At 38.1% G+C, this 17,460-nt stretch overlaps 1 long non-coding RNA gene across 1 annotated transcript; it reads right to left on the bottom strand.

Moving 5' to 3' along the window:
- Positions 1-1,364: 1,364 nt before the first annotated feature.
- Positions 1,365-3,262, bottom strand: LOC138226661 (uncharacterized). Its single transcript, XR_011184624.1, has 4 exons — positions 3,191-3,262; positions 2,840-2,887; positions 2,509-2,570; positions 1,365-1,449 (listed from the first exon to the last, which is right to left on the bottom strand). It is a non-coding gene; the product is annotated as an uncharacterized lncRNA (long non-coding RNA).
- Positions 3,263-17,460: the final 14,198 nt, after the last annotated feature.

The following is a 17,460-nucleotide window of genomic DNA, read 5'->3' as shown; positions in this document are numbered from 1 at the left end:
TTTTCATTGAAATACTGGACGAGATTGTGCATATTCAATGGATTTCTCCTGGTGCCTTTTTTCATCAGTCTTTTCATATTCTTGTTCTCTACTCAGGTGTCTCCTGTTCCTTTGGTGATGTCTGCTGTACACACATGGTATCATACACTTGAGCAAAGTGTGATACCACCGTTTGTTCTTCTCCTAAAATAAAGATGAACATTGACAAAAGTCAGAAGCACTCTTTTCTTTGACAGACGAACAAAACAATGCAAGAATAACCATACTCTCTGTTCCTTACTCATTTCTACCTACCTGTTTGACCACTTTGTCTGCTTCAGTCAGGACAGGGTGCTGGGGCTGACTCTGAGCAATCTGAGAAGAGCTCTCTGTGATCTTCTCCCCTACAGTGGCTACATTGTACTCTGTTTGAAATCCTAGTATCGCCTCCGGTAAGTTCCTCGGTCCTTTTTGGGACTTGAAAGGGTAGAATCATTTTGTGACTACATTTCATTGTCATGCACTGATATGTTCTGGTTTGTGTTCGATTACTGCAGGCGTTCAAGTACTTTCTTTTTGTTCTAGATTGGCAGTGTTTGAGATGGTAGGAACTTGCCATATTCTCAACTTATTTTCTCTATGAGACTCTGAATGCTCTGCAAACATACTATTTTAGCAATTCTTAGAAATCTGAAAGCAGAGTTACCTGTATCATTTTTTGTCTTGGTAGTAGTATTGCAGCTCCAACATCAGCACTTACATAATGGTTTGTGATGTTACTTGTCCTTGGAGTTAGTATACTCCTGAGAAGTCAAGAGAAATCTTACGTCAGCATTAATTATGTTTCACTTTTGAAAGCAAAGTACGTGTCAAGTACTTTGAAGGCATTTGTTGATACTTTTAAGCACTTTCGTTGATTATTATTATCCTTCAATTAGTTATTACAAGTCCAACATTCCCTACATGATCTCACTCCATATTCAGTGTAGCTCCACTCTACGAAGATGAATTTGCTAATTAATCAGTCAGGGACACAGCTTATACTTCAGTAGTCTTAGATCATTTAATGATGATTATTGTACTTTATAACTAGCAAAATCCCCATATCCTGTTCATTGCCCCATTTCCGGTCATGTGGATTGACTTATGCTTGAAGTGGTTAATTCTCACCTTGACATCTCGTAGAACAACTGAATCTCTACCAAGGGTGAATGTGTCCTTCCTCTTAATGTCTAAAAGAAAAGGTTAAAATTCATTGAAGCAAAATGCAACAACCCAAAATGTTGGGGAGGTCGTTTCCACAGTTATTTCATAAGACAGTGCTTGGAGTGAAACTACATGACCATGGTGAAGAAGTAAAAACACTTTACCTTGTTCCTCCTGACTGATGTCCTTATGCGTGTTTTGCACAGTTGAGCGTTTTGTGTCTTGTCGTCTGTGTAGGCAACAGCCCTCTTCCCTGGGATAGAACTAGATGATATGTAGACACATTAATTTGACTTCTCCATTGCTCACATTGATGTGGATATGATTATAATGCTCTGTTTTGTGGGCTTCCCAAGAAAACAATAAATCCCTTACTACTTGTTCGAAATGCAGTAGCACAGATCCTAACAAATACAAGAAAGAGAATATCATTCCTGTTTTGAAAAAACTTCACTGGTCACCTGTATTATCTAGGATAAATTTGAAAGTTCTTTTACTTGTTTTTAAAGCTTTAAGCGACCTAGCACGTCTGTACCTTACTGAATGTATGTCTTCATATGTTCCTATACGTGACCTGAGATCTGCACATACTGGCCTACTGCAAATACCACATGTGAAATGCAGAAAGAGTGGAGAGGCTGCTTTTTGTTTTTATGCTTCTAAATTATGAAACTCACTTCCACTTTTTATTAGGCAGTCAAGCTCGGTACATTGTTTTAAAAAACATTTGAAAGTGTTGCTTTTAGTTAAAGTGGTTCTTTGTTCTTTCTATTTCTGTTTCTTTTTTTAGTTCTCTTTAATTGTTCTTATTTTATTACGACTTTCCTAATTTTTATTTATTTAATTGACATGTATGTTGCTTTACTGTATTGCTGTATTTTCCTTGACAACTGAAAGTATATCTCTCAATTTTAATATTTTATTTTTACGCTTGCTTTTTAAAGCACCAAAGCACTTTTTTATGATAGGTGCTCTATAAATAAAGTTTATTATTATTTTTATTTTTAATATTATTATTATACTTTGTTACATTTTTGGTTAGGACAAAGATTCTAGTAGAGGTGGCCTCTTTTACCCCGTTCCAAAAAATTGGAAAACTTCCTTCAGGATACACTGACAATGACCATCTACTGTCTCCTCTAACTGTGTATTGTCATCATGCATATCTTGTGTATTTTTTATTGTAGTTGGTTTTGTCATTCTGTAAAGAAGCCACCTTTCAAGGCACTATATAAAATAATGTTTGTTATTATTATTTACATTTTTCATCGTAAAATCTGGCGAAGAGTCTTAAGAGAATATCAAAGAACACGTTGCTCTTACCTTTCCATTCCAAGAAATACCCTCAGCTCGGATTGCAGAGATTGACCTCTCTGTCTCAAATTCTGAGAAACATAGACTCGATTGAAAAATGACCATTCCCAAGATTCACATAACATCACCAGTCAACATTTGCCACTTGACATCAATAGAAACCATAGAGTACATGACATTTCCAATCAGTTTTCTTTCAAGGTACAATACTGCGGTAGATAAATATTACAAATGTCAGATGCACGCAGAGTTGTTTGGATTACTATGAAAAGATTGGCAAATATATTTATGTTCATTATATTTCTTGGAGTGACAGAGCTAAAGAGAAAAAAAGACTAACCTTTATCTCTGCAGACAGGATCGCAAGGGATTCCCTTATACTGGGTTCCTATATAACAAATAATACATTATTCAAAAAACATGATATTTCTCTGTCCATTGGCAGCAAGATTGTTTATCATTACAGTTTTAGTTAGCTTTAATTTTGTAAACCCCAAGTAAACATAGTTTGTGCCTTTCTCTGAACTTTTTGGCATTTCAATTCAGTTGTTTGTAAGCTTATTTTACAGTTGCTAGGTTGATGAAGTTCCTGAACTGTGCAGTATTTCTTTTGGGTTTGGTGCGAATCATATTCTAGCGGTTGGGGGAAAAAAGCACAGGTGCCATCCCACCATTAAACCCTGAAACTTACCTTAGCCGATTCTTCAACTAAACCAGACATGTTAACTAAGTGTTACAGTATGTTTCAAAGTGTGTATTTTAGCAAACACAACTGAAGTTCTGTTGTCTCCTTGGAGACACCTGGAACTGGTGTGATGCTGGTTCTATGACATCATTCGTTCTAAATGTAAATGCAGGTATTGGCAAAACATAGTAAATTGATGTAAAGTTATGGATCCATTTATGATTTTCACTCAGTTTGAAAGAGTTCCTGTCGTGTGGTTAAAGTTTGTGTTACGGAGGGTTAACTGGGGTTCTGGCTACTAGTTAGGCTTGGTCATTCAGTCATCTGGTTCATGAAATAGGAAGCTAAGAGATCTGTGTTTTAGTTTTACTGTTTGTTTTTGTTCCATAGAATAAGAAATGTTTCATTAATATTAGTAATAGAGTAGCTGTTTCTCTAAACAGTGTGTGTCAGTTTGCACTGCAGGTGTGCCAGGTAGAGACCATTTAAGAACCCAAAAATATGCTGTCATTTACTGCCGTGGCTAATTTCTGTTAACCTTGTCTCTCACTCACTTTGATGAGCAAAATGTTCATACATAAAGCATACATTTCTGATTGGTCAGAAGAAGCTTCTTAACATATAAGGTATAAAGAAAGTCAGAAAGTTAGGCACTTAGGTCAGCCTTAGGCAGTTAACCAAGACCATAATCCGATAAGAAGCTATTCCCTTTCATGTTGCTAAATCACATGTAGGATACATGACTTACACCTCCACTTAAGAGACCTTGGCCAGCCAGGAGTGTAGAAAACCGTAAAACAGTTCTTGAGGACCTAATTGTTAACTCTTAACAGGCAAAGGTTCCTTCAGTCCTATGAGAAATATTTTAGAATTGAACTAAAGTGTGTTTCCGATACAGGAGCATATGTCTGTCAGGGCCTGTTGGAGAGGCCCTGCATGAGAACCCCTGGCTGCAGTTCCACATCCCCCTGAAAGTAAATAGAGCCATAAGCACGGAGCTAAGGACACTGCTCCAGGACATGCTGGCTGTCGATCCTGACCAGCGACCAGAAGCCATCCAGCAGAAGAAGCAAGTCAGGCAAGCCATGGCACGAGAGAAAACATCTTCGTAGTGACTGATAGCAAGATGTCCGTGACCAAGGGCAATTCGTCTGAGTAAAGTCTGATTTCATTTTTATGTCCCGAAAGGCCACTGCCTTTGTGCTGTAGATTTCTGATTTAGACGGGCATTTCTATGGACAACTTTGACTTTTCTGTGGGTCAATGAAAATAAGTTTTTTAACTTATTCTTTGTTACAGTTTTCGAAAGTTTAAAGACATTCACTGAGTTGACGATAAAGGAAAAGTTTCATCTTTCACCTCTTGGAAGGTAAGCCGGTCAGAGGTACAATATATGTCTTCATGTCTTCATCCTCCATGTTTGTAACTACAGGTTTCACAGTGTTGAGCTACGACACAAAAACACCTACAAATGGCAGTTCCAAATGTATCAAATGTATAAACCTGGGCTGAAAAAGTGTGTACAGTATATACTCTGTGTAGGTCTGATAAAAGTATTCGAGTCAAAGTGTCATATGGATACAAATTCTTATGATTTTGTATTGTGTGTTTTTTCTCTGTTCTGCTTTATTGAAAGAAATCAGATGCTCTTCCTGAAACTTACCTTAGCTGATTCTTCAGCTAAACCAGACAGACTTCTGAAATTCTCAAATATTATCAAATCTTGTTGGTGCAGAGGTGGTGGAGCCCATTACCAACAGACTCACAGCTGAAATTGCTGTGAAAAGGGCTTCTACCAAATATTAACATGTGGGTGAAAATGTAATATTTCCTTTTTTCCCATTGAAAGTATAACATATGTGGTGTGAGAAAGAGGTCCTCATTTAATTGCATGAAACCCTGGCACTGGCGCAACAAACTGAACAAAGTTCAAGGGGGTATACGCTTTCTGTAGACACTTTATTTCCTCTTTTTCCATACTCTAAGAAATGATTTGGGAAACCTGTGGGACACTGGAGGTCATTATACATGAGCCTCTTTCTGCACCTTTTAAGCCATTGAAACCTAGTTGCCTTGTTACAAGGTCTAATATTACAGTAGGTGTGGTTTCCGTCTCCTAATTTCTGAGAATGATCAAATTGGGGAATAAGTTGTAGGGAATACCACTCTTGCACTTCTAAGAAAAGACTATCTCAAATGAAACTCGCTATAGAAAGACATCTTGTTGAAAAATTCTTTATTTTTTGTCATTTCTAAAGAAAAAACATTCATCAAGTCCTTCACAAATGTTTTGTTTGTGACTTTCTCTGTTGTTCCCTTTCACACTCAACTGAACTATGTGTTATGTCTTGTAAACGTAATCAAACATTTCACTTAGGTGTGTGGGTTAACACAAACCCATATTGTATGAAACATTCAGTTTTTCATTCACGTTTTTTCTAACAATTGCATCCATGCTAGGACTACAGTAAACAACACTTTTTACTAAAGTAAATGAAATTATTCATTAAACAAGACACATTGTTTTAAATGTATGCAATACGACGACACTAAAAACAACACTGAAACATTTCATTGAAATACTGGACGAGATTGTACATATTCAATGGATTTCTCCTGGTGCTTTTTTTCATCAGTCTTTTCATATTCTTGTTCTCTACTCAGGTGTCTCCTGTTCCTTTGGTGATGTCAGCTGTACACACATGGTATCATACACTTGAGCAAAGTGTGATACCACCGTTTGTTCTTCTCCTAAAATAAAGATGAACATTGACAAAAGTCAGAAGCACTCTTTTCTTTGACAGACGAACAAAACAATGCCAGAATAACCATACTCTCTGTTCCTTACTCATTTCTACCTACCTGTTTGACCACTTTGTCTGCTTCAGTCAGGACAGGGTGCTGGGGCTGACTCTGAGCAATCTGAGAAGAGCTCTCTGTGATCTTCTCCCCTACAGTGGCTACATTGTACTCTGTTTGAAATCCTAGTATCGCCTCCGGTAAGTTCCTCGGTCCTTTTTGGGACTTGAAAGGGTAGAATCATTTTGTGACTACATTTCATTGTCATGCACTGATATGTTCTGGTTTGTTTCGATTACTGCAGGCGTTCAAGTACTTTCTTTTTGTTCTAGATTGGCAGTGTTTGAGATGGTAGGAACTTGCCATATTCTCAACTTATTTTCTCTATGAGACTCTGAATGCTCTGCAAACATACTATTTTAGCAATTCTTAGAAATCTGAAAGCAGTGTTACCTGTATCATCTTTTGTCTTGGTAGTAGTATTGCAGCTCCAACATCAGCACTTAAATAATGGTTTGTGATGTTACTTGTCCTTGGAGTTAGTATACTCCTGAGAAGTCAAGAGAAATCTTACGTAAGCATTAATTATGTTTCACTTTTGAAAGCAAAGTACGTGTCAAGTACTTTGAAGGCATTTGTTGATACTTTTAAGCACTTTCGTTGATTATTATTATCCTTCAATTAGTTATTACAAGTCCAACATTCCCTACATGATCTCACTCCATATTCAGTGTAGCTCCACTCTACGAAGATTAATTTGCTAATTAATCAGTCAGGGACACAGCTTATACTTCAGTAGTCTTAGATCATTTAATGATGATTATTGTACTTTATAACTAGCAAAATCCCCATATCCTGTTCATTGCCCCATTTCCGGTCATGTGGATTGACTTATGCTTGAAGTGGTTAATTCTCACCTTGACATCTCGTAGAACAACTGAATCTCTACCAAGGGTGAATGTGTCCTTCCTCTTAATGTCTAAAAGAAAAGGTTAAAATTCATTGAAGCAAAATGCAACAACCCAAAATGTTGGGGAGGTCGTTTCCACAGTTATTTCATAAGACAGTGCTTGGAGTGAAACTACATGACCATGGTGAAGAAGTAAAAACAGTTTACCTTGTTCCTCCTGACTGATGTCCTTATGCGTGTTTTGCACAGTTGAGCGTTTTGTGTCTTGTCGTCTGTGTAGGCAACAGCCCTCTTCCCTGGGATAGAACTAGATGATATTTAGACACGTTAATTTGACTTCTCCATTGCTCACATTGATGTGGATATGATTATAATGCTCTGTTTTGTGGGCTTCCCAAGAAAACAATAAATCCCTTACTACTTGTTCGAAATGCAGTAGCACAGATCCTAACAAATACAAGAAAGAGAATATCATTCCTGTTTTGAAAAAACTTCACTGGTCACCTGTATTATCTAGGATAAATTTGAAAGTTCTTTTACTTGTTTTTAAAGCTTTAAGCGACCTAGCACGTCTGTACCTTACTGAATGTCTGTCTTCATATGTTCCTATACGTGACCTGAGATCTGCACATACTGGCCTACTGCAAATACCACATGTGAAATGCAGAAAGAGTGGAGAGGCTGCTTTTTGTTTTTATGCTTCTAAATTATGAAACTCACTTCCACTTTTTATTAGGCAGTCAAGCTCGGTACATTGTTTTAAAAAACATTTGAAAGTGTTGCTTTTAGTTAAAGTGGTTCTTTGTTCTTTCTATTTCTGTTTCTTTTTTTAGTTCTCTTTAATTGTTCTTATTTTATTACGACTTTCCTAATTTTTATTTATTTAATTGACATGTATGTTGCTTTACTGTATTGCTGTATTTTCCTTGAGAACTGAAAGTATATCTCTCAATTTTAATATTTTATTTTTACGCTTGCTTTTTAAAGCACCAAAGCACTTTTTTATGATACGTGCTCTATAAATAAAGTTTATTATTATTATTATTTTTAATATTATTATTATACTTTGTTACATTTTTGGTTAGGACAAAGATTCTAGTAGAGGTGGCCTCTTTTACCCCGTTCCAAAAAATTGGAAAACTTCCTTCAGGATACACTGACAATGACCATCTACTGTCTCCTCTAACTGTGTATTGTCATCATGCATATCTTGTGTATTTTTTATTGTAGTTGGTTTTGTCATTCTGTAAAGAAGCCACCTTTCAAGACACTATATAAAATAATGTTTGTTATTATTATTTACATTTTTCATCGTAAAATCTGGCGAAGAGTCTTAAGAGAATATCAAAGAACACGTTGCTCTTACCTTTCCATTCCAAGAAATACCCTCAGCTCGGATTGCAGAGATTGACCTCTCTGTCTCAAATTCTGAGAAACAAAGACTCGATTGAAAAATGACCATTTCCTAAGATTCACATAACATCACCAGTCAACATTTGCCACTTGACATCAATAGAAACCATAGAGTACATGACATTTCCAATCAGTTTTCTTTCAAGGTACAATACCAATCGCCTTGCCAGAAGAGTTATACTGCGGTAGATAAATATTACAAATGTCAGATACACGCAGAGTTGTTTGGATTACTATGAAAAGATTGGCAAATATATTTATGTTCATTATATTTCTTGGAGTGACAGAGCTAAAGAGAAAAAAATACTTACCTTTATCTCTGCAGACAGGATCGCAAGGGATTCCCTTATACTGGGTTTGTCACGCCCTCTGCAGCCAGAGGGCGCTCCTTCTCTGACCTGTCCCTAGTTTCCGGTCTGCTGTCCTTCCTGTCCCTCTCTTTCCCTTGGGCTTTATATTTCCGGGTCTTGCACTCTGTCCTCGCTCAGCATTGTTGTTCGGATGTCCTGAGACCCGCCTAGCACCAGGGCGCCCCACGTCCGCTCCCTGAGGGCATAGGTTTCTATACGGCATTCCTGAACTCTTTGCACTATGAGCCCGGGCCTTTTTCCCGTCTCGCCGCTACGCATATGGGTCTTTTTCCGCTCTCCTGCTCCCCACGGTTAGTCCCTTTGGACGTCCGTGACAGAATGCTGAGCCACCTACTGACCCCGCGAGCGGCGTTTTTTTTGTCTTGCCGCAGTTTTTTTTTCTTCTCTGGGCTGTTTTTTTTTTCAGTTCCTCTATTCTAATCACTGGATATCATTCCGATCTTCCGTGCCTGTGAGCGGGTCCTGCACCTGGCTTTCCTCGGGTAGATCACTCCGATATCAGTGATTGAATGTTGTGCTGGCTTGCCTATTCTTATTACTGGATATCACTCCGAGCTTCTGTGTCTGGAGCGGGTTCTCGTGCCTGGCTCTTCCTGGTCTGGCTCTCTCCGATATCAGTGATAGAATGGTAAGCTTTCTGCCGTTCCTCCATGCCTTTCGCTGGATATCACTCCGGGCATCTGTGTCTGTGAGCGGACTTCGGTCTGGCTTTCCTCAGGTTGTTCACTCCGATATCAGCGTTAGAATGTGAACGTGCCATTTGCCCAGTCTGCGGTATTTTTCCCCGGGGTTTTTGTGTTCTTTTTCTTGTTTTTTGCCTTTTGTTTTGATTTTTTTCTTCCTGGTTTCCCCTCCTTTTTGGTCCCCCCTGCTCTCTGTGTCTCGGAACCTTGGTTTCTACCTGTTTTTGGTTCCTATTTTTTTTTGTGGTTCGTCTCCCTGGTCTTTCCCAGGTTTTTGTCTGTTGTGTTTGTGCTTGTGTACTTTTTTGTTTTAAGTCTCCAGAGCTCTTCTCTACCCCCCCTTCCTCCACCCAATAAAGGTTTATACCCCGGAGGAAGGGGTAGCTCTCAGCCGTGGATTCCCGGAGGTTTCCTTTCAGTTAAATGAGGTTTTTCCTCCCCCCAGTGCTGTGCAGCTTATTTATTTGTATGGGCGTCGGGAGCCGCCCATGAAGGGGGGGGTACTGTCACGCCCTCTGCAGCCAGAGGGCGCTCCTTCTCTGACCTGTCCCTAGTTTCCGGTCTGCTGTCCTTCCTGTCCCTCTCTTTCCCTTGGGCTTTATATTTCCGGGTCTTGCACTCTGTCCTCGCTCAGCATTGTTGTTCGGATGTCCTGAGACCCGCCTAGCACCAGGGCGCCCCACATCCGCTCCTTGAGGGCATAGGTTTCTATACGGCATTCCTGAACTCTTTGCACTATGAGCCCGGGCCTTTTTCCCGTCTCGCAGCTACGCATATGGGTCTTTTTCCGCTCTCCTGCTCCCCACGGTTAGTCCCTTTGGACGTCCGTGACAGGGTTCCTATATAACAGATAATACATTATTCAAAAAACATGATATTTCTCTGTCCATTGGCAGCATGATTGTTTATCATTACAGTTTTAGTTAGCTTTAATTTTGTAAACCCCAAGTAAACATAGTTTGTGCCTTTCTCTGAACTTTTTGGCATTTCAATTCAGTTGTTTGTAAGCTTATTTTACAGTTGCTAGGTTGATGAAGTTCCTGAACTGTGCAGTATTTCTTTTGGGTTTAGTGCGAATCATATTCTAGCGGTTGGGGGGAAAAAGCACAGGTGCAATCCCACCATTAAACCCTGAAACTTACCTTAGCCGATTCTTCAACTAAACCAGACATGTTAACTAAGTGTTACAGTATGTTTCAAAGTGTGTATTTTAGCAAACACAACTGAAGTTCTGTTGTCTCCTTGGAGACACCTGGAACTGGTGTGATGCTGGTTCTATGACATCATTCGTTCTAAATGTAAATGCAGGTATTGGCAAAACATAGTAAATTGATGTAAAGTTATGGATCCATTTATGATTTTCACTCAGTTTGAAAGAGTTCCTGTCGTGTGGTTAAAGTTTGTGTTACGGAGGGTTAACTGGGGTTCTGGCTACTAGTTAGGCTTGGTCATTCAGTCATCTGGTTCATGAAATAGGAAGCTAAGAGATCTGTGTTTTAGTTTTACTGTTTGTTTTTGTTCCATAGAATAAGAAATGTTTCATTAATATTAGTAATAGAGTAGCTGTTTCTCTAAACAGTGTGTGTCAGTTTGCACTGCAGGTGTGCCAGGTAGAGACCATTTAAGAACCCAAAAATATGCTGTCATTTACTGCCGTGGCTAATTTCTGTTAACCTTGTCTCTCACTCACTTTGATGAGCAAAATGTTCATACATAAAGCATACATTTCTGATTGGTCAGAAGAAGCTTCTTAACATATAAGGTATAAAGAAAGTCAGAAAGTTAGGCACTTAGGTCAGCCTTAGGCAGTTAACCAAGACCATAATCCGATAAGAAGCTATTCCCTTTCATGTTGCTAAATCACATGTAGGATACATGAGTTACACCTCCACTTAAGAGACCTTGGCCAGCCAGGAGTGTAGAAAACCGTAAAACAGTTCTTGAGGACCTAATTGTTAACTCTTAACAGGCAAAGGTTCCTTCAGTCCTATGAGAAATATTTTAGAATTGAACTAAAGTGTGTTTCCGATACAGGAGCATATGTCTGTCAGGGCCTGTTGGAGAGGCCCTGCATGAGAACCCCTGGCTGCAGTTCCACATCCCCCTGAAAGTAAATAGAGCTATAAGCACGGAGCTAAGGACACTGCTCCAGGACATGCTGGCTGTCGATCCTGACCAGCGACCAGAAGCCATCCAGCTGAAGAAGCAAGTCAGGCAAGCCATGGCACGAGAGAAAACATCTTTGTAGTGACTGATAGCAAGATGTCCGTGACCAAGGGCAATTCGTCTGAGTAAAGTCTGATTTCATTTTTATGTCCCGAAAGGCCACTGCCTTTGTGCTGTAGATTTCTGATTTAGACGGGCATTTCTATGGACAACTTTGACTATTCTGTGGGTCCAATGAAAATAAGTTTTTTAACTTATTCTTTGTTACAGTTTTCGAAAGTTTAAAGACATTCACTGAGTTGACGATAAAGGAAAAGTTTCATCTTTCACCTCTTGGAAGGTAAGCCGGTCAGAGGTACAATATATGTCTTCATGTCTTCATCCTCCATGTTTGTAACTACAGGTTTCACAGTGTTGAGCTAAGACACAAAAACACCTACAAATGGCAGTTCCAAATGTATCAAATGTATAAACCTGGGCTGAAAAAGTGTGTACAGTATATACTCTGTGTAGGTCTGATAAAAGTATTCGAGTCAAAGTGTCATATGGATAAAAATTCTCATGATTTTGTATTGTGTGTTTTTTCTCTGTTCTGCTTTATTGAAAGAAATCAGATGCTCTTCCTGAAACTTACCTTAGCTGATTCTTCAGCTAAACCAGACAGACTTCTGAAATTCTCAAATATTATCAAATCTTGTTGGTGCAGAGGTGGTGGAGCCCATTACCAACAGACTCACAGCTGAAATTGCTGTGAAAAGGGCTTCTACCAAATATTAACATGTGGGTGAAAATGTATACAATTGTAATATTTCCTTTTTTCCCTTTGAAAGTATAACATATGTGGTGTGAGATAGAGGTCCTCATTTAATTGCTTGAAACTCTGGCACTGGCGCAACAAACTGAACAAAGTTCAAGGGGGTATACGCTTTCTGTAGACACTTTATTTCCTCTTTTTCCATACTCTAAGAAATGATTTGGGAAACCTGTGGGACACTGGAGGTCATTATACATGAGCCTCTTTCTGCACCTTTTAAGCCATTGAAACCTAGTTGCCTTGTTACAAGGTCTAATATTACAGTAGGTGTGGTTTCCGTCTCCTAATTTCTGAGAATGATCAAATTGGGGAATAAGTTGTAGGGAATACCACTCTTGCACTTCTAAGAAAAGACTATCTCAAATGAAACTCGCTATAGAAAGACATCTTGTTGAAAAATTCTTTATTTTTTGTCATTTCTAAAGAAAAAACATTCATCAAGTCCTTCACAAATGTTTTGTTTGTGACTTTCTCTGTTGTTCCCTTTCACACTCAACTGAACTATGTGTTATGTCTTGTAAACGTAATCAAACATTTCACTTAGGTGTGTGGGTTAACACAAACCCATATTGTATGAAACATTCAGTTTTTCATTCAAGATTTTTCTAACAGTTGCATCCATGCTAGGACTACAGTAAACAACACTTTTTACTAAAGTAAATCAAATTGTTCATTAAGCAAGACACATTGTTTTAAATGTATGCAATACGACGACACTAAAAACAACACTGAAACTTTTCATTGAAATACTGGACGAGATTGTGCATATTCAATGGATTTCTCCTGGTGCTTTTTTTCATCAGTCTTTTCATATTCTTGTTCTCTACTCAGGTGTCTCCTGTTCCTTTGGTGATGTCTGATGTACACACATGGTATCATACACTTGAGCAAAGTGTGATACCACCGTTTGTTCTTCTCCTAAAATAAAGATGAACATTGACAAAAGTCAGAAGCACTCTTTTCTTTGACAGACGAACAAAACAATGCAAGAATAACCATACTCTCTGTTCCTTACTCATTTCTACCTACCTGTTTGACCACTTTGTCTGCTTCAGTCAGGACAGGGTGCTGGGGCTGACTCTGAGCAATCTGAGAAGAGCTCTCTGTGATCTTCTCCCCTACAGTGGCTACATTGTACTCTGTTTGAAATCCAGGTATCGCCTCCGGTAAGTTCCTCGGTCCTTTTTGGGACTTGAAAGGGTAGAATCATTTTGTGACTACATTTCATTGTCATGCACTGATATGTTCTGGTTTGTGTTCGATTACTGCAGGCGTTCAAGTACTTTCTTTTTGTTCTAGATTGGCAGTGTTTGAGATGGTAGGAACTTGTCATATTCTCAACTCTGAATGCTCTGTAAACATACTATTTTAGCAATTCTTAGAAATCTGAAAGAAGTGTTACCTGTATCATTTTTTGTCTTGGTAGTAGTATTGCAGCTCCAACATCAGCACTTAAATAATGGTTTGTGATGTTACTTGTCCTTGGAGTTAGTATACTCCTGAGAAGTCAAGAGAAATCTTACGTAAGCATTAATTATGTTTCACTTTTGAAAGCAAAGTACGTGTCAAGTACTTTGAAGGCATTTGTTGATACTTTTAAGCACTTTCGTTGATTATTATTATCCTTCAATTAGTTATTACAAGTCCAACATTCTCTACATGATCTCACTCCATATTCAGAATGTGGGAATACAGTTGTTTTAAGGAAATGCCACTGAATAGATAGTAGCTGCACTCTACAAAGATGAATTTGCTAATTAATCAGTCAGGGACACAGCTTGTACTTCAGTAGTCTTGGATCATTTAATGATGATTATTGTACTTTATAACTAGCAAAATCCCCATATCCTGTTCATTGCCCCTTTTTCAGTCATGTGGATTGACTTATGCCTGAAGTGGTTAATTCTCACCTTGACATCTCATAGAACAACTGAATCTCTACTAAGGGTGAATGTGTCCTTCCTCTTAATGTCTAAAAGAAAAGGTTAAAATTCATTGAAGCAAAATGCAACAACCCAAAATGTTGGGGAGGTCGTTTCCACAGTTATTTCATATGACAGTGCTTGGAGTGAAACTACATGACCATGGTGAAGAAGTAAAAACACTTTACCTTGTTCCTCCTGACTGATGTCCTTATGCGTGTTTTGCACAGTTGAGCGTTTTGTGTCTTGTCGTCTGTGTAGGCAACAGCCCTCTTCCCTGGGATAGAACTAGATAATATTTAGACACGTTAATTTGACTTCTCCATTGCTCACATTGATGTGGATAGGATTATAATGCTCTGTTTTGTGGGCTTCCCAAGAAAACAATAAATCCCTTACTACTTGTTCGAAATGCAGTAGCACAGATCCTAACAAATACAAGAAAGAGAATATCATTCCTGTTTTGAAAAAACTTCACTGGTCACCTGTATTATCTAGGATAAATTTGAAAGTTCTTTTACTTGTTTTTTAAGCTTAAAGCGACCTAGCACGCCTGTACCTTACTGAATGTCTGTCTTCATATGTTCCTATACGTGACCTGAGATCTGCACATACTGGCCTACTGCAAATACCACATGTGAAATGCAGAAAGAGTGGAAAGGCTGCTTTTTGTTTTTATGCTTCTAAATTATGAAACTCACTTCCACATTTTATTAGGCAGTCAAGCTCGGTATATTGTTTTAAAAAACATTTGAAAATGTTGTTTTTAGTTAAAGTGGTTCTTTGTTCTTTCTATTTCTGTTTCTTTTTTTAGTTCTCTTTAATTGTTCTTATTTTATTATGACTTTCCTAATTTTTATTTATTTAATTGACATGTATGTTGCTTTACTGTATTGCTGTATTTTCCTTGACAACTGAAAGTATATCTCTCAATTTTAATATTTTATTTTTACGCTTGGTTTTTAAAGCACCAAAGCACTATTTGTATGAAAGGTGCTCTATAAATAAAGTTTATTATTATTCTTTTTAATCTTATTATTATACTTTGTTAGATTTTTGGTTAGGACAAAGATTCTAGTAGAGGTGGCCTCTTTTAGCCCGTTCCAAAAAATTGGAAAACTACCTTCAGAATACACTGACAATGACCATCTACTGTCTCCTCTAACTGTGTATTGTCATCATGCATATCTTGTGTATTATTTATTGTAGTTGGTTTTGTCATTCTGTAAAGAAGCCACCTTTCAAGGCACTATATAAAATAATCTTTGTTATTATTATTTACATTTTTCATCGTAAAATCTGGCGAAGAGTCTTAAGAGAATATCAAAGAACACGTTGCTCTCACCTTTCCATTCCAAGAAATGCCCTCAGCTCAGATTGCAGAGATTGACCTCTCTGTCTCAAATTCTGAGAAACATAGACCAGGGCAATACTATGAGTTTACAAATTGTTTACATGACATTTCCAATCAGTTTTCTTTCAAGGTACAATACCAATCGCCTTGCCAGAAGAGTTATACTGCGGTAGATAAATATTACAAATGTCAGATACACGCAGAGTTGTTTGGATTACTATGAAAAGATTGGCAAAATATATTTATGTTCATTATATTTCTTGGAGTGATATATACACTTAGCACAGTTCATCCTGCTACCAACATTGAATAAAAAAAATCTTATGATTTCTATATTTATGTCTTTATTTAGTGGTTTCATTAGTGACAAAGGCTAAACTTTCTTGAAAAAATGTATTTTATGTGTTGCGGAAAAAACTGACTTGCTTTAACAAAGTATGTTTACAAATCCTTTCACCTGGCAATCTACCTGAATGCCCAACTATCTGAGAAGCCCTCCATGAAACCATGGTTGCTATTAATTCATTTAGGGCTCATTGACAGAATTGCTGTTTTTTATGCATGCTAATTTTCTGATTCCTCACTCTGTTTCATGTTTATAGATAAGACTTTATTGATCGCGAAGGGAAATTGATGTACATCATACACCCTTTTGTGATTTTTTTGTATATCTAAGCAAGTGTTCCTGCATCCCTCTTCTGCACTATAGGCATGGCTTTTTTTCTGTTTGCTCCATTTCTAAAACTTTTTGCTCATGTGCATTTTTGTATTTTTTTACACCACTAGCACTTTAACGTCCTGAATTTTCATTTGCCTTAATTTGTAGAATGAATTTGAGTTTTAGCCTTAAAAATCTTAAGTTTTCACTATCTTTTGTTTCTTGACCTACAACTGTTATTATTGATCACCATGACTTCATTCAGCCTTTCCTGAACGTCTATGACAGGTGGAGAGATTGCTGTTTCTGGTGCGATCTTTTGCAGCTGACATTTCACTGTTTTAAACGAACAAGAAATTAGATTGCTCATAAATCACTTATTCTATATAAATACAGCGTAATTGCCCTCCGAAACTCCTTTTTCTTGTTCGTTTTAGAGACCTTGATCGAAACTGATTTTAGATGTCAGAAAGGATTTATTTTCTCTGTATTTCCTACATTGCTTTGTCGAGATTTTAACTTTATATTTAGGCTCAGATTGCAACTATAAATCGTACACTAATTAATAGCAGTAAATACTGATGTTTTGCTCCCTCTTACCACAAAAATATATATGTTTTGTAGCTGGGATGAACTTTATTTTGTACGCGTAGCTACTGCGATTTGGACACGAAGCGGTTAAAGACGGCGGCAAATCAGGCACCCAGAGGGGGGGGGGGGGCGTCTTCTCGCCTCCAAAACTAAAATGCCAAATAGGAGTGGCTTAAGCGACATACACAGTCGTGTAACTGACAGTTTGAGGTAGCCTATCGTGTAAATTTCGCTTTGTTGCTGATAGGTTAAGCTTTCGAAACTCTGCCCCAAAGTCATATGACTGATTTTTCACCCTGTTTCGTTGGTTAAACGCAATGATCACAAGCACCACCATGGTAACTGGGATGTGTAGTTTTTAATTCCGTTTGAATTATAACTGTACGTACTGTCTTCATATTTGGCCAGGGCTTTAAAGAGAAGGCGCGCCAAAAAATTTCGGTGCCGTCGTCTCCGCTTTAAAGGTACAACCGTGCTGGAAGAATTTGACCTCGGAACGTTTGCCCAGCGTACTCCTAGGTACTTAACTGTCGTGTGGATAGTTTCACAAGAATCAGACAAAGGTTCAAGCATCGCTTGTTCTAGATAAAACTGC

The sequence above is a fragment of the Lepisosteus oculatus genome, unplaced genomic scaffold (genome assembly GCF_040954835.1).
Source record: "Lepisosteus oculatus isolate fLepOcu1 unplaced genomic scaffold, fLepOcu1.hap2 HAP2_SCAFFOLD_148, whole genome shotgun sequence".
NCBI lineage: Eukaryota > Metazoa > Chordata > Actinopteri > Semionotiformes > Lepisosteidae > Lepisosteus > Lepisosteus oculatus.
The sequence above is the reverse complement of the archived record's forward strand: the minus strand, read 5'-3'. Positions and strand labels throughout refer to the sequence as shown.